The 27,226-nt window shown below is 44.3% G+C and overlaps 1 protein-coding gene and 1 long non-coding RNA gene across 7 annotated transcripts in view; one reads left to right on the top strand and one right to left on the bottom strand.

Annotated features, from left to right (window-relative positions):
- NEGR1 (neuronal growth regulator 1) overlaps positions 1-27,226 on the bottom strand; it is a 322,390-nt gene that overhangs the window by 28,085 nt on the left and 267,079 nt on the right. The gene's annotated exons all lie outside the window — the stretch shown is intronic.
- LOC308199403 lies at positions 193-27,226 on the top strand. Its single transcript, XR_013954615.1, has 3 exons — positions 193-2,760; positions 3,487-3,608; positions 3,861-27,226. It is a non-coding gene; the product is annotated as an uncharacterized lncRNA (long non-coding RNA).

Here is a 27,226-nt window from a genome sequence, read left to right as displayed (position 1 = left end):
GACTCGCGCAGAAACCGATGGTTTTGTTCTTGTGAAATACAAGACGGCAGAAAAGAAAAGGGACGGGTAAGCCATCCTGCCCAGAGCCCGGGAGCACTACGTTACCTCTACCACTCGTCCACCTTCTGTCTAGCCCTAAAGCCTGCAGACGTGCCCGGCACCCAGAGCTGTACATCCCCACGTGGCCGCAAGCCCAGGGAGGTGAAGGAGCTGCCGGGGTGCTGTGGGCGCTGAGAGCACCCCTTGAGGAGTGCCCGCAGCCCGCAGCCGTACCGCCACGCACCGCCACGCACCGCCACGCACCGCCACGCTTCCCCGGCCCGGCACCGCCCGCGGCCCTCCCGCAGGCTGACGCAGGCTGCGCCGCCCCGCAGGCCGCATGGGCCGAGGCTCAGCACCGCCGCCTGGTCTGGCCCCGGTTTTGTGAATCACGAACGGGGAGCACAAGCGTGAATGTTTTCTCTGGAGCTTGCTGTACTGTTACGGATTCTGGGGCTGCCAGCCTGATCTTACACTCAGGTCAGATGTTCCAGCAAAATAGGAGGGGCTCTGCAGTTTTTCAGAAGTGGTGGTGTCTGCCGCCAGCAGCCGTTACATCAGGCTCTGTCCCAGCCCTCGGTGTTGCTCAGCAACATTTCAAGATGTCTCCAGCTAGGTCAGAAGAATGTAACAGAAGACAAGCACCAGAGGCATGCAGTGGAAACAACCAGGACTATGCAAGCGCTTAATGCAGGAGGAGGTGAGAAGGAATGGTGGTCCACAAGACCCCCAACCTCTTACAGTCGTCCACAGCATCCCGTGCTCTTTGGTTGAGAGCTGGTATCAGTTTCTGCTCTCCAGTCTGATATACTATGTGCTATTCTAAAATACGAAAGCTGTGCATGTCTTGTGTTGAGTACCACTTGTACGAGCAGACATTGGTTATGTAGGTGGCACTTTACTCAGATCCGAGCCGCAGAATTTGCATCTTTGACTAACCAGAACTCCACATTTTTGTCCGGCAAGTGGCAAGGACCTCGTGTAGCTGCAGGACCAGGCTCTGGGCGATGGCATGGGGTTGCTCATGCCCCGAGAGGTGTGCCCAGAGCCAGAGGGGCTGCGGTGCTGCCAAGGGGAGCACTCGCACTGGTTCTGCTGGGCGGGGGTGATGGTAGGGGCTTAAAACAGGGTGAAGGAAATTCTGGTGTTTATGTATTGCACGGAATTAAATTGACCCAATGTCTGACTGGAACTGGATAGAAAATTGCTTGTGGATACTGAACTCAAGCAAGAGTGAGCCAGCTTGGTGCCCCCATCCTGGTAATAATAAATTAAAAAAACAAAACAAAACAAAACAAAAAAACCCGACAACCTAATTAGTTCTTGCTTTTAGAGTTTCCTCTTCAGTCAGTTTAATGACTTGCAACCATGACTAACTACAGGACCAGGCACTCCCTTCCCTTCTCATTCAAAAGGCTCTGTCTGCTGATAAAGCAGCATGACAAGCCAACATTTAATGTATTAGAAAAAAAACATTTGATGTATTAGAAAAACCATGATAGCAAGCTCAAGCATAGTGGAGGTGGTGTTTTGTTTTAGCATATTAAAAGAGTTTCCCCAAAGTAAAGATAATTTGAACTTCAGTGGCTCTAAAAGCCAGTGGAAAATTATGTAAATCTGATTTCTTGCATACGAACCACCACTATCTTTGTAAAGCTTATTAAATCATATCTGGATTGCTTCAGCACAAAAGTGTTAGGTGAATTAATGGGGAAAAACACATATACTTGTGTAAATAATAGAAAAGAATTATGTCTCCCAAAGCTGACAAACCAGAAGAACTTGATGTGATAGAAAACTGAAGGAGAAGGAAATCTGGAGAAGTGAAAGGGACTGAATTTGAGTACACGGCGGGGGGGGCTGCATTCCCATGGGGAACCCCAAGCCAGTGCTCCTGTGCCAGCTCACAGGGACTGGCGCTGGGAAAGGGATGAAGCCAACACTTAAAATTATTCCCCAACCCTTCCAATACCTGTTCCATTTCTTCACATTTTTTAAGGAGGGCAAGCTGGTGTAAGCCTGCTGTCACTAGGCGCTGCCAACAATTATCCAATGGATAAGGTTTTACTTAGAGTTGCGGTGGTATTCAGTGTAGAAAAACAAAACCAAACGAGCTATTCACATTTGGGCCACGAAGGCCTGAAGAGTCCCCCAAGGGCAGTGCTCTCACAGTGGAATGGCCCCAAATCCACGCCATGCCTACAGGCAGTCTGACCAGCAATTGGCCTTGCAGTCTGCTTTTTGGCCCTGCATACCACAGGAGAGACTGGCAGGCTCAAAAAGCCGGGCCATTTTTCTTCACCCACCAGACTGGAACTGGCAGCTGGAAAACACTTGAAGTATAACTGCAAAAGACCAGAAGCACAGCATGTACATTACAGTGCGATGCTCCAGCCCTCTAATTCAGCTGTCAGTGGAGACAGCCTGGCGCTGCTGGCTGTGCTCTAAGAGGCTGCTTTGCAGCTCCGGCCGGACGGCAGCACCCCTGCAGGGCTGCGCCAGCCACGGGACCCCTGCGCGGCCAGCTGGGGAGTGCCCGGCTGCTGGGGTGCCACCGATGGAGAGCACAGCTTTGGAAATCCTGCCAGGCCGTCGTGCATCTCCACTTTAACGTGGCTTCTGGGAATCTCCAAGTGTTTCTGGGCTGCTAAGCGAATTTATAAGCAGATGCCTGCCTCTCACTGCTGGTGCCAAATGGATTGCATCAATTACAATGTCACAGTAAGTATGCTATGGCATACAGTTTAAAATGGCATGCTTGGCTCATAAAAATTCCTGAATATGTAACAAGTTTCTGCAGTTCTTTACTTTCTCACCTTGGTATTTTGATTAACTTTTCCTGTGTCATTCTGATTGTTTTGGTGGCAAAAGAAATTTTTGTTCCCAAATATTAATACAATTTTGTAGATCTCTTGTGATGTGTTACAAACTTTGTAAAGAAAACAAAATTACTTTTAAAATTTAAAAATCCCTGATATGATCTGCCTAGCCGTTCATCTGGAATGAGTAATCATTTTTGATACGTAAAAAAAGTCCTTGCTTTCATTATCAAGCTATGAAGTGCTAGGCAAGGTCATCTTGGACTTGAACTGGTTAATTTTCATCCTTTTTTTAAAAAAAATTAGGGATCTCTGTGTCACTCTAAAAAAAAAGTTATTTTAGAAATGAGCAAAAAGGCTTAAGTGTTTGAAAATAGCACAAAACTCACAGCTTCTTTTTTCCCATTAAGAACTTGTCATTGAGCATTTTTTTATGCACACACACACACATGCATATTTGCAGTCTTTATATTTCTACAGTGAAATAGTGCTAGAGGTATGTATGATTCGTCATTAAATAAAAGCATGGATTATTGGACTCCCTCATTACATCTGCAGCTATCCCAGGCACTTCCATAATTCCTGCTACCACTATAACGGTGCACTCTGTTTATAACTGATTTCACAGCCTATGAAGCTCCGGAGCACAGAGCAAGTAGAAGGATAGCAGTTGGTCCGCAGAGGATTATTGCTCTGTCTGAAGACTCTTGCAGAACAACATCCTGGTATCTGTCTCCAATAGAAACCAAGGTCAGATTATTTGCTCCCCTTGTGCTGATCTGGCAGCGCAAATTCTGCTCTAATCTGTGGTAGAAGTACCATAAAAACAAGTGAATTTTCATCTAGGAGAAGATTAAAATGAGCTTGATGAAAAGTCTGGTGTTTGGGAATATAATGTGATCCAGTGTTTATAAGATGCAATAAATTTAAAACATATTTGCTTCAGTCATTGAGGGACAGTAATTTATTTTATTGTTAAATTAATCAAAGGTAATTTTCCAGATTCCTTGTTCAGGAACTCTGAGCTGAATTTTCAGACCAGCCCCATCATCCACGCTACTCTCCTGATCTGGAAAAGACACACAGCACGTGGGGGGTGGCTTCACCGCTGCCCTGCAGATTTCCCCTTCAGGCCGCCTTCGTCCCGTGGCTCTCCCAGGACTCTCAACAGCAGCCACGCTGCTCAGTGTCCCCAGGAGCATCGCCTGGCGGCTCTGGGCTGTGCTGCTGCCCTGTCCCGCGGGAGCGCTGCCGGGAGCTGGGCGATGGCTGGGGCTGCAGGAACCCGCGCATGCCAAGAGCAGCCCTCGATATCTGCACACAGCCATGGGCTGCAGAAACTGGCTTAGTGTGCACGTATTGCATTGGGTCCTTAGAGCACCTTTGGGCCCTTAGTACACTAAAACAGTCCTTAGACCTGTGCAAGCAGCCAGTCCAGTTACAGCAGGAACAGACAAACGGAGAAAGCTTGTGCTCTCGCCTCCCCTTGCTTTGTAATTCCCTGTGCTATCAGCACTGCTCAATAAAGTGTCTCCATTCTCAGTGCTGACTGACCTGCACCAAACGCCCCGCGGGAGGCAAGGCCCCTGCCGGCCCGGCCCTGGCCGTGCCCTCCGCTGGCCCCGCAGCGCGATCGCCACAGCGCCCGCGCAAGTGCACGCACTCCTTCCTCCTAAGTTACTGGTTATTCCATGTCATCCTAGTGGTTTATAACACTTAGCAGTGGTGAAAATGTTTAAGCGTACTCTTCACCCAGATAGGATTATATTCTGCCATCTCTCCTGGTAGAGAATAAAAAAGAGCGAAGTAATATTATATCACTATCTCTAATTAACACAAGAGATTAGGAAAAGTACTATGCTGATATGTGTAAACCGACATTTGCTAACACCAAGGACTGCATTAACCAGAAATAATTATAAGCTTTAATTGTGATCCCTTGTAGACAAAAGCATGGACCTCTTTGGGTTGTCTGAATAAGCAAGAGTAATTCTGTTAAATGGATTATGCGCAGAGAAGTTAATAAGCATTTCATTTAACTATATTCAGGTTAATGATTTATTATAGGAAAGCCTTAATAGTTTGCATGCAGAAAGCCTTAATAGTTTGCATGCAAAATTTCAAATATACTGAGAAGACAGGGATAAGCTAACTCAAGGTCAAAACAGTACGAAAAAGACGAAGAAGTCTGGGCTGTCAAAAATGTTTTTTAAAAGAGAAGATTGTAAGATAATGGGACTCTGAAGGCTCACTTGAGTCCTACAGATAACATCTCTAAATATTGTGACACTTGAAGTTAGTTGAGGATTTATGGCTTTGGAGGAGCAGGCCGGCAGTCTATAAAAGACTGAATTAGAAAGCAATGACTTGTGATAGGAGAGGTAGTCTGCTCGGAGAGTGCGAGAGCAGGCACACGAGTGTTTTGGCCAAAGGAATGTTTGTCAGAAGAGAAACCGCGCTCTGTGCCTTGCAGGCCAGACAGCGTTACAGGAAGCTTGACCTTGGGAGAAGAAAACCTGAGAGTTGTGTATAGCAAGGAATCAGAGAGGACACCGATTTGTCTAGTCTTATGCAAATGCAATCATTCTCGAGGCAGGAAATCTGCAGTGATGGAAAATTCACTGGTTAAGTTAAATTGATAAATCTGAACCTTTTAAAGTATCTGCCAGGTGGAGACTTTGATTAAACAGAGCTTTGGCCACAATGATACTGCTTGGAAAATGCTGGTCATTTAGGAAAGTTGAACAGCATTCGGACCGTGTCTGTGGTGGCTGGGGGCTGGAGGTGATGACTCTGAAGGTCCACTCCAGTCTGATGTTCTCGTGTCCCTGCTATGAGTCACTGAAATTCATTTCAATGAGAGAGGAACAAACCGTACGGCACAGGCCGAAATCCCCAGAACGCATTTGAAATGCAAAATGCTTATATTTTAAATAAAGGCATACATTTGCAAGAGATTATTTTATAAATGATGTATGGTCAAAATGTTTTGCTTATCACAGTGATGGAAGTCAAGAGAAGAAATCAGCGAAGAGCTGTGCAGCCCTACCCCTCAGACAAGTGAAAAACACGCCATGTAATGGCTCACGGAGCCTGACAAACATCATTACTGGGCACGACAGACTGCGAGACGAGGTCGCTCCACTCTGCAGGGCGTGTTCCTGCCTACACGCAGCGGTCACTTGTCCCTCAGTTCTTGCTTACAGAGCCAGAGGGACAAGGGTGATGCCAGGAACAGGGAGGAAGGTGCTGGGGATTGCACCTCCCTGCAGCCTCATCTACATCGGATGTACTCCCTCTGCTCTAGGGAGTAGCCACCTTCCACCTTTGGCTCTCTGTTAACACCCGCACAGCCATTCTCCAGGTCAAGGGGTATAATTTTGGGCAGAATTTCATCTTCTTATATTTTGTAGGCAGGAGTCACTTAGCACTGCTTAGATAAATACATCTGAAAATACTTGAGAAATGAGGCAGACAATATTGCACAAGTTGCCTATCATCTAACTATGCCTGGATGGATTTACTCAGCTTCTTCAGATTCTTCTGACACAGAGCTGTGAGGACAAAGACTGTGAGAGCCTGAACAGAGCGGCTTTGTCATTCTCTGAAATGTGAGTGTTGGCAGAAAGATTCAGAAGCTGAACCCCAAAGAGACCGAGGGGATTGATAATGATAGCAGTTGTCAGGTCCTATTCGTCCACATTGCACACAAAGCTGCTGTGAGATGAAGAAATGGTAAAAATGAATGGCTTATACTGATTTGTTCCTTATTTCTAATTTAAATGAATAATGTAGCATTTTTGTGTTTTTAGATAGGAATACAAAGAATACAAGATTACTGCTCTAACTGTGGAAGTAGAAAACAACTGTTTGTTGCACTAAAATATTAAAGCTTAGTATGGTAAATGCTTGGGATAAATATGCCACCAGCAATGTTTTAAAATGAAATATTACCCCTGTGTATGTTTGCATGTATCTTAGTGAATACACAGAAAATAAAAATTTAGGATTTCCTGTTTCAGTCATAAGGACCCCATTTGCAATATGCTCTGTACCTAATTTGATCCTGGCACTTGATGCTGCTTCTGAATGAGATCAAGTATAAAATGCTGTATTTACAGGGCTAAAAAGAAAGGGGAATAATCAAAGCATGGCAATTAGCTCAGCGATTCGTCATTGTAAGTTCATCAGTGAGGGGATCTTTGCCTGGGAATTCGGGTTCCCTGGCTGCGGAGAGCCACGTCCTGGGGCAGCAGCCAGGTGTGATCTCAGGTGTGGTCCCCTCCCTGCCCTCTGCGACAGGCAGAGCTGCCCCTCCCAGCGCTCCCACTCAGATACCCACAAATAATTCACGCTAGATGTTGTCAATAGTGAAGTACTAACCTAAAAGCAGCTAAAAAATATACGCAGTAATGTAAAATTTAAGTAAGAAGGCTTTTGCTTGCTCATTAATGGGCTGGGGCATGCCTGACACATTTTGCAGTTGTTAAAACTGCACCTCCTTGGTGAACACTTAACAGCTGTGTTTCATTAAGGTGATAGAGAAAGCAAAACCATGACTGATGGAGGTTGTTAACTACGTGCAAAAGGTTTCTAACTGTCTTGATTTCTGCTCTCAAATAACCCTCTGGAACAAAGCATTTCCAAAGTCAGCAACTTCTGAGAAGTACCTAGTGCAGACCTACTGGTACGTGCGGCATCCCGTGCTCCAGCGGAGGATGCAGTTAGAGATCCAGCCGGCAGTTCGGCAGAGCTGCGATTGGAAATGTGACCCTGGGGCTGGGAAGAGCTTTGGTGGGCAGCAGCGAGGTGCAGCCGTGCCCCATGGGTGCTGACGGTGCCAAGGGGCTGCCGAATCTGCTCGCCTTCAACATTTTTGCTGTCCCCTGTTTGCATCTCCCCATTTTCACTGCCTTTTAGGGTCACCCACCTGGGTCAACAGCCTCCCTACCGCCTCTCTCCTATTGACAGCCCACTGCCAACAGCTGTGATAACAAATGGAACACTAAAAAATCTAATGTTTAATTTTCCAAATTGTCAGTGACTATTCTTGTGGAAATGCAGGTTTAAATCTGACAGTTATTTACAGTAAAACATTTGATGTAGGAAAAGTAGCATTATTTTAGAGAAAGACAAATTTATAGATTTTCTAACTAGTAAATGGTAAGTTTTCAAGATAATGAGTACTTAAAAAAATGATGGCAGTTTGATCATAAGTAAAGTAACAGACAGATGGGCAAAATCTGGGTAACTTAATTGAGAGAAGGTAAGATAACCTTTTCATTCCAATTAAATGGATGCTACTGCTGAAGAGTATTTCACATATCAGAAGAAAAGCCCTTTCTAAGAAGGAAGGCACATGGCATATCTCACAATCAGACAGAAGGTCTGTATAGCTAAAAAACCCTCAATTTTGGGCGCTTCCTTTGTTATGGAAGTTATAATCCATATGATCCATATAATCTGTTGTGCACCCCGGTGCACAGCGCTCGGCTGCGGAGCCGTTGCCCGTCCACCCGCAGAGGAAGCGCCGTGGGCCTTGGTGCCAACGTGTGCTCCTAAAGGAGCTCGGCTCCTGCCTGCTACGGGTGTAACACACGACACCCACCGAAGCTGTGAGCATTTTATATTCAGCATCTTTTAAGCACGCCGTCAAATTGTTAAGAAACGTGACACAACCCGACCTCCTGCATTTCATTACATTGAATGCAAGCACATTATACTGCTACCGTTTTCACAATGAAAAGGTATTGTTAAAACTTTATTGCCTAGGTGTGATTTGTTTTCAAACTTGCATTTTAAATTTTAGCATATGGTTGCCAACAGAAAAGTTCCAGTTTAAAAGCGATTATCACACAGTGGTACCTAAAATCCCCATAGTTATTGCTCGTAGTTACTGCGCGCTCTAATTATACGGTCTTGCTGTTGTTCTTACTCCGTGGCTTCTAAGTGTGGGCTTTTCAATGGGGCCAGGCACGCACCCTTTTTGTTACTCCACATTTACATGTTTACAATGGATTCAGATAACTCAGGAAAAATGGGCAATGGTGATTTGGAGAGACTCTTAACAATAGCAGCCCTAACACACAAGCCTGTGTGGTAGATAATCAGTGTAAATAATAGATTTCCCACATGCTGCTGTCTATCAAGTTGTTTCTTCAAGCAAATGTCGTTGGGTATCATAAAATCAGAAAAACAGTGCTGCTCAGACAAAGCAAGCTCATTCTCATCTTTTGATTATTACAGACATGTCTTTGTTGCAACTGCAAAAACAAAAACAATTTTAAACCCTCCTACATTGTTGTACGGTATATCTTTAATGGAATTTCATTTAGACACAGATGGATTTGATCATTTCAAATAAAAAACCTTCCATTAAATAATGCAAAGGAAAAGAGCCCTGCTAATACATTAATGGGATAAATGAAGCAGGCACGAAACAGACTGCCTTAGTGTTTAGCAGGATAAAATAGTACAGCCCTAACATACCCCATTCCTATTGCAAGTAATATTTCTTAATACCAAGAAGTATTTATGAGGAAAATTACTGTGAAGGAATAGAATAAAATTTGGCTTTATACATCAACATTTATTTTCAAGTTATCTCAAATTTCTTTCCACAGATGAAATGTGCAATCACCACATTGGAACAAATAAAGTGTCTTTTAAGAATCTGAGAACTTCTGATGTACACCTGCCTCGGAGGTCAGAGACTGCTTCTGGCAGCCAGAGGAAGTACCAGCCCCTGCGCTGGGACGAACCCGTGCAACCACGCGGGTTCCACATCTAACCTGGAAAGGGGACAGAAGAAAATGGCCAAGTGCGTTGTCTGGAGAGTGAAGCAGACCAGGTAATCGACAGCAGTGAGCTGACACCTTGCTGCCTTCCAGGCAGACTGAGCCTGAACATAGCTGCTTGGAAGCAGGAGCACACAGCAATGGGGGCAAGTCCTAAATCACATGTCCTTGGTTCTAGCGCTGACACAAAGACCGTCCCAGGGCCACCTGAGCTGGCATTTTAATGCAAGAACCTCAAAGTGCAAAAGCTGCATGTGCTGCCGTGAGAAGGAGCCACGAGCATCTTGGAGGTCAGGGTTATTCAAATTAAACTTAGTGAAAAAGAGAAATCTGACCAGGAAAAAAAAAAACACAAACAAACAAAACCAGAAAACAATCAATTTACTTACCCCCCCCCCCCCGAAAAGAAAAGAAAAGAAAAGAAAAGAAAAGAAAAGAAAAGAAAAGAAAAGAAAAGAAAAGAAAAGAAAAGAAAAGAAAAGAAAAGAAAAGAAAAGAAAAGAAAAGAAAAGAAAAGAAAAGAAAAGAAAAGAAAAGAAAAGAAAAGAAAAGAAAAGAAAAGAAAAGAAAAGAAAAGAAAAGAAAAGAAAAGAAAAGAAAAGAAAAGAAAAAAGAAAAAATCCACTCTAACAAAAATAGTCAACTGGAATAACTTACTGGAAGAACAAGGCTTGACTCGTGACAATTCCTCAGAAACGTATGTGTGATTTCAGTGAATCATCGATGCTATTTTGCCATGAAAGGACAAATATTTTCTGTGATGTGTAAACAGAAGTGCAGGCAATGCAGCGAGGTGGCTGGTGTCTTGTGCGGATGGGTCACCTCGGGGACGGACAGACAGACTGGACACAGCCCCGAGAGGAACATCTCAGCCACGAGGGAGGCTGGAACAGCAGGGCAGTTTAAAAGCCAAGGAGGAGGAAGGGTATTGGTGGGATACACATGAAGATTGCCCTGGAGGAGGTAAGGCAGTAATTTTCCCGTGTCTGTATCAGGTAGAACAAAAGCAGCAGGGCTGAGCTGCAGCAGGTAGGGGCCAGAAGAGCTGTGAAGGAAAACCCAGCACAGGGTTGTGTGGGGAGGGTGAGGAACCTGGGTCACTGCAGGATCTCAGAACAGTGTGGACAAGTATCTGTCAAAAATGACACCATATATCCAACTCCTCCTGCTGGTGCGAAGAGAGCCTTCCAGGTGTTCTCTTCAGGTCTTTTAAAAAAAAAAAATACCCCAGGAAGACATCATAAATAGAGGTGACCGGAACATTCATTTCTCTTCTAGAACCTGAAATATTACAAGTTCCATAGGAAGAAGAGAAGAGTGGGTGATGGCAGGCAGTGCAGAGACAGGCATCAGCCACCTCCACTGGGGGCTCTCGGAGCCCCCCAGTCTGTGCGTGGGCTGTGCTGGGGCTCCGGTTCCCTTCCCTAGAAATTGGCTCTCCTATGCCTTAAGGACATGCCTATTGTATGCAAAAAGTGCAGAAAACTTTAAACAGACATTTAGTTCTCATAGAAAAATGAACACAGCTGTAGAATCTGCAATTAGCCTCTTGTCTTAGCACATCCAGCTCTGCTACTGCACATATCTGGTGATTTCCCTCAAAAACAATTTCAGATCTATCATACAAGCAGCTACTTTTCTTCCACTGGGAGCAAGCCATGGAAAGTTTTTTCTACAGCTGCACTTCCGAACGGGTAGGAGTTCTCTTGTTTCCAGGATAAATTTATCTTTGGCCTGATGCTGCTCGCGTGGCGCTGCGGAGGGCAGCCTTCCCTCGCAGTCCTCGCTGCCCCCTGCCCACCGGCACATAGTGTGCGGCTGCGTTTGGCTGGACCAGGCACACTCCTCCAGTCCCCGTCCTCTTTCTCCTCTTTCTTTTTATGTAATAAGGTCAACAGCAGATTCAAATACTTGACTTTCATTTTTAACCCATTTCTCTGTGGTATCTGATTTCAAAGGGCTATAATTATCACAAATGTTCCCACCTTAGAACTGTTAATAAGTCAAAGGGCTCTATTGTTTCTGTGGCTTGAAATAAAACCCGACTTCCATTTTCTTTGAGTTTGCCTAGCTTTCCTCCCCTTCTTCTGGTATGCTAAAAATAATATACCCAAGGTATTATTAAAAAAAGTAAAGTTTTTTGGGGGGTGGGGAATATTATTTCCTGTTTTATTTCAGCAGTAATATCTTTGGAAAGGTTACCTTCTGTGACTCAAATAACTTTGCTTTCAAATAAAAGTTATTGCCTAGCCCAAAGGCCAAGCGAAGAGTGCTTTCTGGAATCAGATCCACCCTGCCTCTTTGGAGCATATATGAGAAAAGCTGAATAAATGCAAGACTAATACAGCTTGATAGTCATTTTTATATGATCTGATACTGCATATTAATGAGCTAGAAACACTGGCTGGGATTTTATTAACAATACAAGACTTATTTAATAAAAATGGTCCTCGAAATGGTAAAAATTCCAACTCGAAATTCAAACAGAAGTCAAGGGATGGTAAGGCCTGGCTGTCTGCCCGGCTGGGTGGTGCAGGCACGGCCACGAGGTTGGCTTCAGGCGTGCAGCCTGGCTTCAGACGTGTAACCTGTCCCTAAGCACGTCTAGGCAGAAAACAAGCCCCGAACAAAACCCTTTTCTGCCCAAAACCCCAAAGTCCCTCAAGCTGAGTCTAATCGCAGATGTCTCCATCAGCGCTGTGCTTAGTAGGCTGAAACACAGCTGCACAGACCTGAAAGAAAAGTGACGCCCGTGTAACCCGGCTGATGGTGCCGCCGTGCCACAGGCTGGGGGCTGCGTGCCGTCAGCGTCCCTGGGGCCTCGTGAGCGTGATGCGGCACCGCGGGGAGCGAGGGAGGGCAGCTCCGAGGGGTGGGGGCGAGGGCAGGAGACGTCTACAGCACAGGTATAGGGCTGGCAATGCTGGAAAGGGCTGGGAGTCCAAAAAGAAAAAAAAAAAAAAAGAGTCTAGAGAAAAATATTCTTGGTTTCACTAACAAGGCACTTCTGTGGAGGCCTGAAGGTCACTAAATGTCCTGGCTAAAGCATTAATTCCTTGAATGGAGAATTTGACACGACTGCTTATTGTTTCACTGCATTTCAGAATTACTACTGCTTTACAGAGGAAAGGTGACACCTTGATACAGACTTGTGTAAACTAGATAGTACAATATACAGCATCCTACTATCTACCAGCAGAAAAATAATTCAATAACACCAGTGCGGTCAACAAAGCCAGGAAACGCAGCTTGGGTCTGACTTTGCTTACAAGAAAGCTGTTCATTGCTCAGAATAGCGTATTTGAACTCTTAGGAGAGAATATGGTAAAAAAAATAATGATCTCAGAATGAAAATGTGCTAGTGCATATATGTAGGGATGTACTGCATCACTGCGCAGCAGTCTGAGTGGCCCGATACAAGAGTACCTGCGCTGTATTTTTATGGGATAGTACATGATAATTGCAAACAGAATTGATGACTTCCTCATCACATGTCCCAAGATTTCCAAAAAGACATCAGTAGAGATATCTACATGTCTGGTTTTGAGAAATGTATGGACTCAGACACAACTTCTGACTAAATACTGAGCTGGGACTATTTTTAATTATTGAGTATTTTCAGCTGTAATCCAAAAGAGAGATGTACAAATCCCAAACTGTCCTTCTTGCCCCAGTTTTGGGGAGAAAACCATTTTTTTTCCTGAGTTTATGTATGCAAAACCTCAGAATTTGGAGAAAAGAAGCTCTTCTGTTGAGAATGAACAACGAAATCACTTTTAGATCAGTTCTGTAAATGATGTGTCTACTAAAGCCCTTCATTACTTGAAAATTCTTCCTTGTAACAGATATCAGAACTAATGCTATTGAACTAATTTATACGAAAACTTAATATATTAGGCAATAACAGGTCCCATGTACTGTAGGCCCATGTAATGCATGTGGCTACCAAGTTCTGGAGCTCCACTACAGTGAGTAAATATGGATGTCACAATTGTCTTCCAAGATTTGCTTATAGCAGGATGGCTTTTTGTACGCCTGCAGTACAACATACACACTGTCTCTGAAGCACATATGTATGCTATTTTTTTTTTACTGACACATTTTCTATTTGATACTTTCACTTTTTTTTTTTCTTTTACTATTTTAGGCTTGCAAAAATTTATTCCAGTGTCTTAGTATACGTGTTTCTCATTATTCAAAAGTAAGCAATTCTTTCTTATTTCACAGAAGTGCTCAGCAGACTGATGTGCTTGCTAACATGATAAGTTTTACATACATTTCTACGTCTTAAGAGACACACTATAACTTTCAACTGCAGGTCTTACCGGAGTGTCATCCCCCTGTCTCCCTGTGAAAGCTTTCCCTTGCAATCAATGTAACAATCAATGAAAGCCATCATCACTTGTTTTGCTTAAAAAGAAGTAGACAAGAATACACACATGGTAAAATCATCAAGTCTAGAGGAGGTTGACGTAGGGTTCTGCATGGACATCCAAAATTAAATGGAGGTGGATGGGACACGGCCTTCCACTGGACATGGCAAATGCAGATTTGGAGAAGATGCCATTGAGAAGACAAGTAGAAAAGTGCTGGAGAAAGCACTGGGACAAGCAAGCCAGCCGCCCCATCCTGCTCCCCCATATCTCTGTTGCGGTCCCTCACTTGGAGGGACCCATTTCCCATCCAGACCCCAAAGCACCAGGTCTGGAAGGCTCTCCAGGGTAGCCTGGCCAAGAACTGCTGCTCCCCGTGCCAGATAACCACGCTCAGATCTTCATATAAAGTGGGCAACTTCTGAGTTTCCTGCAAGGGTCCAGGTTTGATAAATTGGCCCAGTTCAGAAGTGTGGTGCTGTACCAGAAGCTATGGGTTATAAAGCCAATTGCCAGGACACTGACAGTCAGGTTGTTTCTGAAATAATATGCATGGCGTGTGCAATCGGGTACTTATGCATGTAATTTTGACAGCTTACAATAACTGCTTCCCTGACAATGTTGCCTTCATTTTAAAATGTCACATTTAAGAAAAGTAAAAGCATTTTAATGCGACAGAAAAATTTGACTTGGGAGCTAATTACTTTAATTTGATAGATTTTTGGGGTTCATTTGCATACTTGACAATTATTTATGACTTACATTGGTAATTAGAGGTTGGGTCTTATGCTGAAATATTGTAAATAGCTTTGAAGACATTTGCTGATCCTTCTAACTTTTAGAGGAAATTAATTTGATAGTAGCTAATATGTAAAATATTTGTACTTCTGACCTTTTGTAAATCATTCTTTCTGTATTTTAAATGATTGGTTGTCAGAATCATTTTCCTCAATATGAAGTGTGACATTGTAAATAAGCTTTTGAATTAAGCTGCATATTAAATCTATGTATTCAGTGGCAACCTTTGATAGTCCTCATGTATCATTAAGATTTTGTTGGTTCTGCTACATTCAGGCTACGTCATATAACACTGTGAATGACAATTATGTTACACTGAACTTTACAGTTTCTGGACAATTTGAACATCATTCTTCTGATCTTGACAAAGGATATTGAGTTAACAGGTTAGTACATGATTTCTTGCCTTTTTGGTGAATGTGTATGAAAAAGGAACATTTTTGCTGGAGGAGCTGACAACCCTTAAACAAATATTCCAATGGGGAAGTTGTCAGATGATTTCTAAAGATTTATTTTTTATTCATCTATTCTGCTGAATTTCTCAAGCACTTCTTTGGGATTTCTCTTGGTCATATTTCTGCATAGTGTATACATTGCTCTGGTTTTACAGGTGAATTAAAAAGCCCTGAATTCATGGAAGTCTACTGCTGAACCACGCTGATATCTAATCAATCATCAATAGCGCTCTCATTATAATAAGGTGATGGATGAAATAAATAGCAAAGTCAAACTGTTTACTAATTCCAAAAGAGTTTAAATACAGTGCCACTTTGAATTATGTCTGACCAGACCAGTATTATCTCTTGAGTTTGTCTTGTATGTCAATACTGCTTAATCTTGTTCTTTGTAATGGGGTATGTCTTAAATAGAAGGACACTGGATAAGTCATATACATAAAAGAGATCTACAGCTTGCTGGCATGTGAAATTCCTCTAATATATATTTTTATGAAACTACCAGAACATTATGTGCTTGGCAGCATAAATAAAAAAGTGTGTTACCCTGGCAATTTCACATTACTACATTAGTTAGTAAATGCAATGGCCACCCTTACTTTCCTATAATAAAAACTGCCGAGCCTTTTCATGAAAGATGATTACAATTTCCACTGGCCTGTATATGCAATAAAAAAACATAACTCATCAAAAGTTGAGCTATTTGCTCTTAAGATAGAAGGCCATTTTTCTTGAACTCATGATGTGACATTAACTATTCATGAAACTTGAGTGTTCAAACACTGCCTAAGTAAAATTGTTACTACTTTTCAACTTGATTGAGATCTTTTGTGAGCTAGACTGCACAGCAGCCAGCAAAAGAGCTCTTAACACATAAGAAATGCAGAGACTGTCCAGGTACTGTAGCTGTGAGCTATCGATCTGCTGGAAAGCCTAGTTCCTCCTCCAAAATTGATTCATGATAACTGCCTCCATTTGGGTCAAACAGTATTTAACCGCTTGTAAATTTTAATTAAATGATTTGTCACTTTGAACATATAGTTTGTCATCTTGCAGCTAAGCGATGTGTCTTTATCAGAAAATGACTCAAGGGAAAGGCATTCATCTCCTCTGTCACTTCCCCCCCATTAAGACAATTTGGCTGTTGCGCAGCACGTGGGGCTCGGGGAACCAGACCGCGGGTGGCACGAACCAGGCCACCTTGCACGTTACAAAAATGCGATTTCTTCCTTTCTTCTTTAACATACGCTAAACTCTCCAGGTATAACAAACCCTTCTGCAGCAGCACTTAGCAAAGCAGATTTTTCCTTTTGACAACTTTTCTCCTTTCTCAAGCATAAATCGCACCTGTAGCTATTCTTACCCAGCTACCCAAGTATCTTTTCGTACCTACGGTTTTCCTTACTTGCAAGATGGTGATTCTAGGGGAAAGCGCAAAGCAGCTTTTAAACTGTGAAAATCTGTTGTCTGACTCTAGAAGCTATTTTATACTTTAATTGTTTTTTGAGACTGTGTAACACGCCCTGCTGTCAGTATGACTGGATATGGGAGCCTCGTTTCAGTGAATTTAAATTGGTCTTCAGTGTGTTCATGTTATACAACAGTGATGTAAGCATATCAATTTCAGGCACATCCTCCTCTCTCTGTGATAAGGTTTAATCCTTTGAGGCTGACAACCTCTTGCTTGTGCAGGGACACAAGCTGTTGCTTTAAAGCTGTTATTTTAATTCTTTTATTTAAAGCTGTTGCTTTAATTCTGGGGTCCACCATCTGTGAGCTGAGGATTTAGCAAACATCACATAAACTCCAGCCACAAAAAATAGAGAAAGCGCTTATCATCACAGAATCACCTCAGTTGGAAAAGACCTTCAGGATCGTCCTATCCAACCATCACTGTGACCTACTGAGCCCCTCTGAAGTGCTAACTTTAAACTGAAACTGAACTGAGTGTTTTAATTCCTTACTGCAAACCAGAAGCTCTTACTATAAAGATCAGTTTTTGCTACTGTTCATTAATGTGCATCCTGTAATGGAAAATAATGAGCTAGCGGGCCATTGACGTGACCAAATCTACGTTGTACTTATTCCTGCTTTTTTTCTATGGTAATACAGTAGCCGATAAAAGTCACACTTTCTGGTGTGAACGTAAACACGGGGATGGACTGGGGACATGGGGGGACGGCCTGGGGACGCGGGGCTGGGGGACAGCTGTGGAAACCTTATGCTTCAGCAGCAGCTGCTGAAGAAAGAGGCTGGAAGCCTTGGCCTCATCAGTCCGTTATGCTTCCCTACACCAATTTGCTAGACAAAAAGGCTAAACAAAAAGGAGCCAGGAAATTCTCTGTTTCCCAAAGTCCTTCTAGACTCCTGCCCTTTAACCGCGGTGCAGCGGGGCTCTCCCAGGACGCAGCAGCAGCTGCTCTGGGTTCTGGGGGAGACTGCGGGGGAAGCGGGCACCCCCTGCCTCCGGCCGCACACGCTGGGCCCCCGCACTGACGGAAGGCCCGCACAGACCCAGGCCCCCTCCAGGTGCTGCCCCTCCCCAGGCCGCAGCTCGTGCTGCTGGTGGAGGATTTGGCATCGGGAGGCTTTCCACACACCAGCCTTCCCCACCTGCTTTTCAGTTTAATCCAGAGGATTTTGGAGACATTATGGCTCAGCTCTGCATGTGTTATTATGCAGAAGAGAGAGAGGAAAAAAAAAAAAACAACACAAAACAGTTGAGATTTTTCAAATGTGACTGGCAGCTTTAGGCATAAGACTCCTGTTAAGACTCGTGAATTTGAAAGTCTCTATCCATTAGTATAACATTTTGGTGAAGACAGCTGAAAGAAGGGACAGTGCATGCCTCAGCAGGAGGCCCCTTCCCCACCTGCAGGCTGCCTGCATCAGCCCTGGTACTCCGTCCCCCACTTCTTGCTGTTACTGGTCCCTGACCAGTTAACATATAAACCTGCAGGGAGCTAATGAAAGTCTGCACCTTGATGAATCTTGACCTATAAATACATTTTTCCAGAAGTGGAATTATCAATGAAATACTGTCAGTGGTATGGGGGCAGCTGGGTCTGAAACCATCCAGATTTTCGCAAACGGCTCTGTGTGGACATGTATCTGCACCTGCATGCGCTGCTGGCACAACGTATCGAGGAGGTACCCCACGGCGAAAAGAGAAGATGAGCTGCAGTGGCTGTACGGCGACACGTGCAGGAAGGCTGGGAACAACACCAGCAAAGGCACGCGGGGCTGCTCCCTGCTGCCTGAGCTCCTGTCGCAAAGGGCCCGACACGAGCCGCAGAGCTGCCGGGGGCCTGGGGACGGCTGCCAAGTGCCTTCTGCGTGTGCTGGCCACCCCCCCTCTCACCAGCCTTCTGAATTCAGGAATTCGTTCTTTTCAGTAGAAATACGCTGCGCTTACTTTTGAAATGCACTTCGAAGCAGGGAAATACCGTGCCAAAAAGGTTCTTTAATATTCTCAGCAACCGCCTTGTAGGTGAGCTGCAGCTCAGCTCTTCTTCACATAACGCAGCATTTGTAGGTAGCAACCAGACAACCTTAATGTCAGGTGTGTCCCTTGGATCACGTGAAAGCAGCACACAGACTGTCAGAACGTTTCCCAGCCGGCCAATGGGCAATTTCGGTTTGCCATCGATTTTGGCGCAAAGGCAGGGTTTTAAGAGATGAGACAGAAGACAGTACATGGCACCGGGCAGGAATGCAAGCGACTTTCAAAGTAGTTATGGATGTCATATTATAAAAAAAAAAAAAAAAGAAAAAAAAAGTAATGGCAGGGAAAATGGTGTATGTCCCCCTCTGGGCAGTAGGTAAAGCTTGGCAGTCAGTGATGGAAGTGTTTCACCTTTCTCTTTCTCTAACCTCACTGGGAATTAAGGGTGCTTTTGGAGTCACAGTTTGCGTGCATACCCTATGTCATGCCTTTCTAAAGAGCTAGGCTTTTTGGAAGACAGAGACGGATTTGGAGTCCTTTAAAACTGCCTCTGATATTATTTGAGACACAGGGGAGAAGGACATATTCTGTTCCATACACAATTCATTTTTTTTTTCTAAATTGTACTGCATATAACCCTTAAGCTACAAAAATTCTTCATGTTTCTACAAAATGAACCTTCCTCATAACTCAATGAGACCTGGGTAGCAATAATCTGCATTTACCGGGGTGAGGCTTTCTACCTCTTTGTAAAACACATCTCCTCCTTCATTTAAAATGAAGCACTCTAAATGGGAGGCCATGGGGGACCGCAGGTATGGAAACCTTAAAAACAACATTACAGGCATTACTTATTTCCGAAATGTCTCTATAACTCGAGTGCTTTGCTTTGACAATTTACTGCGGACTATTCAAATTACTTGCTGTTTTCCTATTATAAAATCCATACCCTGTTCATTCAAGTGAACATGCTCTTGATCTTTCAAATCTGAGTTGTTCTCTGAATTGCCTCAGTTTGGCAGAAAACTCATTCGGTGTATTTTTATATACTGTGCTTGTTGAATAAGAAGGCTGAATGGTAGGCAATCATTTCAGTCGCAATCAGAGATATTAAGAAGGACAAATTCTATCAAAAAATTTTTGAAGCCAAAGAGGTGCATCCCCACCATTTGGAATATGACTGAGAGAAATGCAAGCTGAGACGTGGACCTTAACAATGAGAAGAACATTTTGTACTTAACATGGAAAAGGCTCAGGGTCAATCACGTTGTTTCACGTGTGTTTCGACAGGCAGCACTGAGCATCCCCCTGTCGCCCAGTGCCACCAACGGCAGTAGGGTGCAGCGGGGGACCTTGCTGCAGGGCATGTTGGCCTCCAGTTGCCTAACACCAAGAGATTCTTCGGAGAATGTCTAACTCAGAGGCGGAAAAATGGCAAAACACTTCGCAAAACTTTCATCTTAATGAAAACCATCTTTAAAACTTTTACCAGCTGGCTCCACAGGTTTTCCGATACCTCAAAATTCAGATGTTCAATTAAAATCTGGATTTAATGAAAATCATACACAGGAGCAGGTGCCAAATCATAGGAACAGTTACAAGGTGAATTTTCCTTGTAAAACTTACTGGATAAATGGAGTAGCATATGGTGAATTGAGCCTGACATCTGGGCTCTTAATGTCTTTCCACTTATATAGTAGGTCCTAAATAGGCGTAAGGTTCCCATGAAGACTTACTGCTCAAAGAGACAAACTTCTGGTACTACCACACTCACACTGAGTATTGCCCTATGCCCTTCAAAAGAGATTGTTCATTTTTTAGTATTCAGGTCATACGTTCTCATTAACAACCTTGGCCTGGAAGAAAGCAAAGGTCATGGTGCTGCAGGACACTGTGTAAGTGGCTTGAGTATATAACCTGAACTATACAGGCAAGATGCTGAGCTCTGGTCCAGCTCTGAGCAAACCATCTCTGTTTTATTCAGCGCAGCTCCACAAGTGAGTGACCTCCGTCTGCTCGCAGCCAGGGGCTGTTCCTGCCACTGCGAGTGTTCAGGGGCTGCTCCGCTGTGCTTGCTGCTGTGCTTGTGCCTCTAAAACCATTTCCTATTCTGAGGAAGGTTCATCTTCAAAAACTGTAGAGTCCTGCACCAAAGCAGGCTAAAACCAAGATGCACCACCCTGGGAGCAGTGACAACTCATGACAAATCAACATTTGTTTTACTATTCAGAGCTGCTGCGTGAGCCTTTCGTAACTACACACCTCGAAGGACACGAGGTGGCCCAACTATCATGTCTACATTTTTCCCTATAAGTTTATGTTCTATTTTCTTTTACAAAGAAAAATGCATCATACAGTATTTCTTGGGTTGCCTGATGGGATGCTTAAGATTTCACCTAGAAAGTTTAAAGAAGGACCAAACTATTTAAAAACAGTTTGGTAGATTGTGTCTCGTGGTTGGTATTTAATAAGGAAAGATAAAGATTCAAAAATATGCCTTTAAATATTGGGTTCAGAATAAGGAAATGGCTGATCCCACATTATCTTTGGATGTCGGTTTTCATCCGACATAGCTAGAGATATTGCTGCCAACTGCATCTAAATGTCCACGTTGCATAGATACTGTAGATGAAGCTGGCAAGAAACTGAAATTTCCATTTGGTGAGAAATTCAGACAGGGAAAGACAAGAAAAGAAGTGCAGCCTGGGAAAAGATGGGTAGCCTGGAAGGAAGCCAGTATTTTTTTTTTCCACTCAAAACTCCACAGTCCTGTATTTGAATTTCTTTAAAACTGACATATTCGTGGAGCTTTCAAATGGGCATTTTCTGACAAGTCCCCTATTCCCCCAAGCCCTCCCTCCTGCAGCAACCCAAGGCTGTCAGAGCCTTCCCAACCTGTAGCTGCAGACTCTTTTACATTCTGTGCAGAGTTGGGACCCTCCCAGAAGTTATATATACACAGTTACATACACATTTTCAAGTTCTGCACATGGCTGCACATCTCATCTAGATGGATATATGCATATTTATTCCTCTACGAATGACTGTAGTCAGCCAATTCTGGCTGACAAAACCTTCACATAAAACATACCCTTATGTGATAAACAGAAACAAAGACTGCTCTCTTTTTGCTAATGAATCACGTTCTGGATCTCCAACTTCTCGTTGCTCAATCACAACATGTCCGTATATGCAGGTTCTTCTAGAGCAGCTTGACTGTCTTGCAGTTGCCGACTGGGAGACCCGGTACTGCTGTGCCCTTGCCGTGCTGGTGCAGCACTGCAGGTCGGCCCTGCCGCACGAGTGCAGCCCCCGTGGCTGTGGTCCCTCCTGGGAGACCCTGGCGTGGGGTCACACCTGGTGTGCTACACGCCTGGTGTGCAAACACCTGACTTCCTGGCATACTTTGGGACGGTAAGAAACGCCTGCGGACGAAGAGCAGAAGGTAATCCCAGGGCTCACTGCCCCAGCCTGCCATGGGAGCAGGCGCTCCCAGCCCCGGGGTGGATAAATGGCTTTTGTAAGCAGAAAGCACCAAGACCAGGCCCTGGGGTGCAGCGCTCAGCACGCCCTGAAGCACCGAGAGCCCCGGGCAGGGGCCTCATCGCCCCGCGTCGGACGGAGGGGGGCACCGAGGCAGCGGCAGCTCATCGGATAGCGGTCCCTGTCTGCCTCCCACGTCCTCTACCCTTCTCATATGCTACAAGCATCATTTCAAAGATGTCCCTGCACTCCTTTCCTGGCATTTCCCAAGAGCACTTCTTGGTTAAAATATGATATTTCAGCAAAATGATCAATGAATTCTATTCTGAAATATTTGGGTGTTCTCATTTCTGTGTGAAACCCTGGCTGAGCAAGCTGGTGAGTGTCAGAGCAGCTTTGCCACCCATGTGGGCTTCTCAGGTTTGTGGGAAAACTCATTAATATTGAAATCCCCCATGACAGAAGGCCTGTAGGCAATATTATATCAGAAGAGATACTCTTGCATTTTACATTTTAGTTTAGCAAGTAGGTTATCAATGGACTAACAATGACCTATTTCTAATCCTATTTTTCAGCTGATAGAAAGTAGTCCTTTTTATATTAAACAACACATCTAGTCAGCAAGCAGTGAATAATATACTTCTTCTCAAATGATGCAGTCTTTAAAGATTAGAGAATGTCACAGAGCATAGACTGTAACTTGAAACATGCATTTTACTTAACCATTTACCTATTTCCACAGATTTTGAGAATGCAGCTTTCACAGACTGATTTAGAAACATTTTTGAAACATCCGTTAATTGTTTGTAACAGCAGGGGAATATAATGCTTTTAAGGCAGTTGTTCCCCATAGCATAGCCGGTATATAATTCGAGGAGTTACTGGTTTAAGAACCCACATTGAGGTGCTGCACGTTCCTGCAGTAACACGTTGCACACCGGATAAAGTGTGCAGATGCATAATACTGGGTGAACATATAAACTGGTTTTATTCCAGCAGAGAGCACCATGCTGGAATTTCACATCTGCCCGGCACTCTGAAATACATGAAATGTCAACAATACATTATGAACATGAAACTTTACAAAATTACTAAATAGGATTAACATGTTTTTTGATGCCTACTCTCTCACAGCAAGTCTCAGTAACCTTATGTATGCTTTTATGCCCGTAAACTGGGACTACAGAACCTATGACGGTGTTGTATTTCTGACAGGTGACCTAACGGTCGAATTTAGAAGGAGGGCACTCGGGGACAGCCTCCTTCCCTCCCGGGCTGGGATGACCTGGGAGGCAGTGAAGTGGCACTCAGGGTGAGCAGCTCTGTGACCAAGCAGGTATCTGTTTCTAATGTGGTTTAGAAGTTAAACTTCCAATGACCCGTGATCTGTTATCCCAGATCCTAATGATATTTCCATGCTTGTCTAGTTCTTGAAGAAACTCCACAAACTGGGAGAAGAGCGAGCTTTGTCCGGGTGCAGGCTGTTAGAGCGACCGGCCGGCGGCTCCTCGTGGCCGAGCGCCCACCCGAGCCGCAGGGCTCGCTGCTGCGCCAGCCGTGCCTGCACCGCGTGGCTGCTGCCCACGTGCACAAGTCTCTAGCTCAATGGACACGCTGCCTTCTTCACATAAAGACAAAATTAATGGCAAGAAACAATGCCGTGAATTCTGAGATTCAGAGTCCAACCCTGTAGATTTTCCATATGCAAATCATTCATTGATTAAAATGGGAACTACAACTTCATGAGAACAGGAAGAAAAAGAGGGGAACTGACACCTTTCCTGTGAAACAAACAGAGCCTGCCGCAAAGCAGGTATTAGTTTGGTATCCTGACATATTAAACCACCCTAGCTATGCAGTGAGGCAGATCAGGGAGAAGTGACTGAAGTTCAAGGAGCTGTCCAACCTGCCCAGACTGCTCGTTTAAGCATAGGTTTTGTTCCTGAGAATATTAAATAAGTTAAAGCCCCCTCTCTCTAAGTCCAATTTTTATAAAAGTGCCTTATAACATGTGAAATCATTAATTAAAGAAGATTCCTCAATTATTCTCTCTGACCTGTCACTGTTAGTTATTTAGTCAGCGTTAAGAATTCAGCAGCTTCTTCAAAGACTTTCCCAGACACCACCTGTGAACTAATTACGCTAAAGGATGAAGGACTTGTAAGTAACTACAGCTCCTGGAAACGGCTGACAAAATAGATACCAACTGTGGCCCCAAATTTTTAACTTTTGCAGCTAATTCTATGTGCTTTAAGCATTTACGCTTAAAAATGGAGAAAGTAAACTCCCAAACGTTCCAGAAGTGGAATGCACACATACATGACCACGGCTCTCAAACACAATCTTAGTTTTGCATTTGTTATAAATGTTTTGAGTGGTTTGTAGCTTATCGTTTGGGCTGCAAGGAGTCATTAAGGAATTTTTTCTAAACCACATTGGTTTTGATAGGCAAGTGTTGAAAGACGTTTTGAGGCTGTTGTCACATGGCTTATGAACATCTACAAAATGTCATAAAACTTCTGTAATAAAATTTTACACATATATCTTATAAATAACTTCTAACAATAGAAGTGTTAACAATAGAAGTAGTTACTTAGAATAATTATACGGAATGTGAGAAGGAAAATCAGTGAGATGAAAGGTCTTTTATATGTACCAGTTTCAATGCTGACAGAGTTTGCACACTAAGAGAAGTAGAAAATGCTGGAACCTCATCATCAGTGCAGTATTTTGGCTGTTTAGGTGGGAGTTATTGTTATTATTCTTTGCCTAACTAGTGCTTAAGCAAAACAGATAAAATAGATGACTGATAAGACAAGGGAACTGTAGAAGCCAGAGGCAGGAGCAGCTCCAGGTCTGAGCATCCTAAGACGCCAGCGACTTTGTTCATTTGCACTCCTCCTTCTGAGAAGGATCCATCTCCTTCCAGCAACAGGACCTTCTCCAGGAAAAGCCCCCCCTGAAGCTGCAGTGAAGTTACAAATGACAGTACTAATGAATTAAATAGTTGCAGCCCCTAGATTAAGGAAGGAGGCTGATGCTTCAGTTTCTGACCAATGCAAGACACAAGGAGAAATGCATTTGTACTGCTTTATGCGTGTTTTTCATTCCCATCCCTGCACGTGGGGAAGCAGACAGACAGACGGGGTCAGATGGACGTTGTGGCTAAAACCCTGCGGCCTTTCTGCCTTGAGAAGGTTCTGGGGACATTGCACATGGGGCAATGGGGATGGCTCTTCTGAGAGGAGCCCACTGATGGGACAGGGCAGCTGGCACAAAAGGGGAAATCTTTGTTTCCCTATGAGAGTGGCCCAGCACTGGGCACAGGTTGCCCAGGGAGGCTGTGGCATCTGCAGCCGTGGTGATGTTGAAACGCAGCTGGGCACGGCCCTGCGCACCCTCCTTGGCTGCCCCTGCGCGGGCAGGGTCGGAGCAGATGCTCCTCAGCCTTCGACCTCAGCCAGCCTGCTCCCGTGGCGCTTGGCCGGTCACAAGTTAAGGAAACTGCCCCGCAGGTTACAATACTATTAATACTAATGCAGTAATACCGAGTTCACAAAGTCCTGTTATCCAGGTAAGCAAGATGCAAGTCCACCACTCAGCAGCTACGCTTGTGTAGGAAAATAAAACTGATCCCAGTCTGACCGGTGCAGAAGTAAAATGTGGGTTTACAAATGAATTCAGCCTACACAAAATGGATACAACTACTACATTCCCTGTTCTGAAGCCAAAATCAAGTATTATTCCTGAATAATGGCATTATTAGTGCAATTTTCCAGTCCTGCTAACAGAATCAGAGTGAATATGGGGAAGAATGTATTCAAAAATTGCTAAATGATTCTGACTTTAAACAAAGTAACACGTCTTATTTTACTGTCATCATCAGCTACAGAGCAACGCGGCAGGTTTTGTGCCATGATCTCCTCCCCCCCCACTGCCTCCGCTGCCGATCGGCAGCACACAAGGGACTCGCGTCTGACACTGGAAACTTTCTAATTGCCTCCGCAGCTCTGTAACTTCGTAGCAATATTGATGGTATTATCCGGATATTTACCGGGCTACAATTAGAAAAGTAAAGGGAATATGACAGAATTATTTAATTGTGTAAGACAAACGGCACATCCCAACGGCAATGCCACTCCCCGCCCTGGAGGAGACCTGACCATTGCACATCTTACCACACATGCGCGTGGAAATAATATTAACCTGCTTGGTCTGCCTCTGTAACCACATCCTGGGAAGACATCTAACGTGGAGGAATGGGAGCTAGAGCAGGGGATGTGGGACTCGTGACTTAGCCAGTCCCAACCCCAGTCCGTGCCCGTTGATAGGGGCTGGCCATACCCCCACGGGCCGGCCCAGTGCCATCATGTAGCAGGCTCTGGGCAGCCCCGGGTCAGTGGCCAGCCCCGGGCTGACCGGCTCCGCCGGCTGCATGCTGCTGGGGAGAAAAACGGGAAAACCCTGTGAAATGGGGAGCCAGCACAGATGGTCAGGACCTCTTACCGATGGCCAAGCACAAGAGCAGGCTTTTACCTCTTCAGGAACACCTTCTGGTACCCTAGCACGAGTGAGGAGGACCTCACAGCAGTGACCCAGAGCTGTCCTATGGGTTATTCAGCGATGACACAGCAAGAAATGTATAAGCCTCAAACCAACGTTCATGTTTACAGCAGAGAACAGTCAGGTTATCACAGAGAAAACACACAATAATAATACCGCACGGCTGCATTGCCCTGTGTACATCTGTAACACAACCCTGGGGCAGCAAAAGAATGAGAGAGAGAAACAGAGATGCAAGGAAGAGTTTTCTCAAAAGGGGAAATTTAAGAACAGAATAAAATATAAACGTTTTGAGGAAAGACAAACCAATGAATGCACAAAGACAGGAAGGAGACGGTTCAGCACCACCACAACAAAACTGCCCGTAATCAATTCTTGTTATTGATATGGCAATGCATCAGTCATGATTCCTTGAGAAAAAGTACCCAAACATACTTTGTGAATGTATGTGGAT

Source organism: Anser brachyrhynchus (assembly GCF_964034855.1).
Source record: "Anser brachyrhynchus genome assembly, chromosome: 8".
Classification (NCBI taxonomy): Eukaryota; Metazoa; Chordata; class Aves; order Anseriformes; family Anatidae; genus Anser; species Anser brachyrhynchus.
This window is presented reverse-complemented; position numbering and strand designations above follow the sequence as displayed.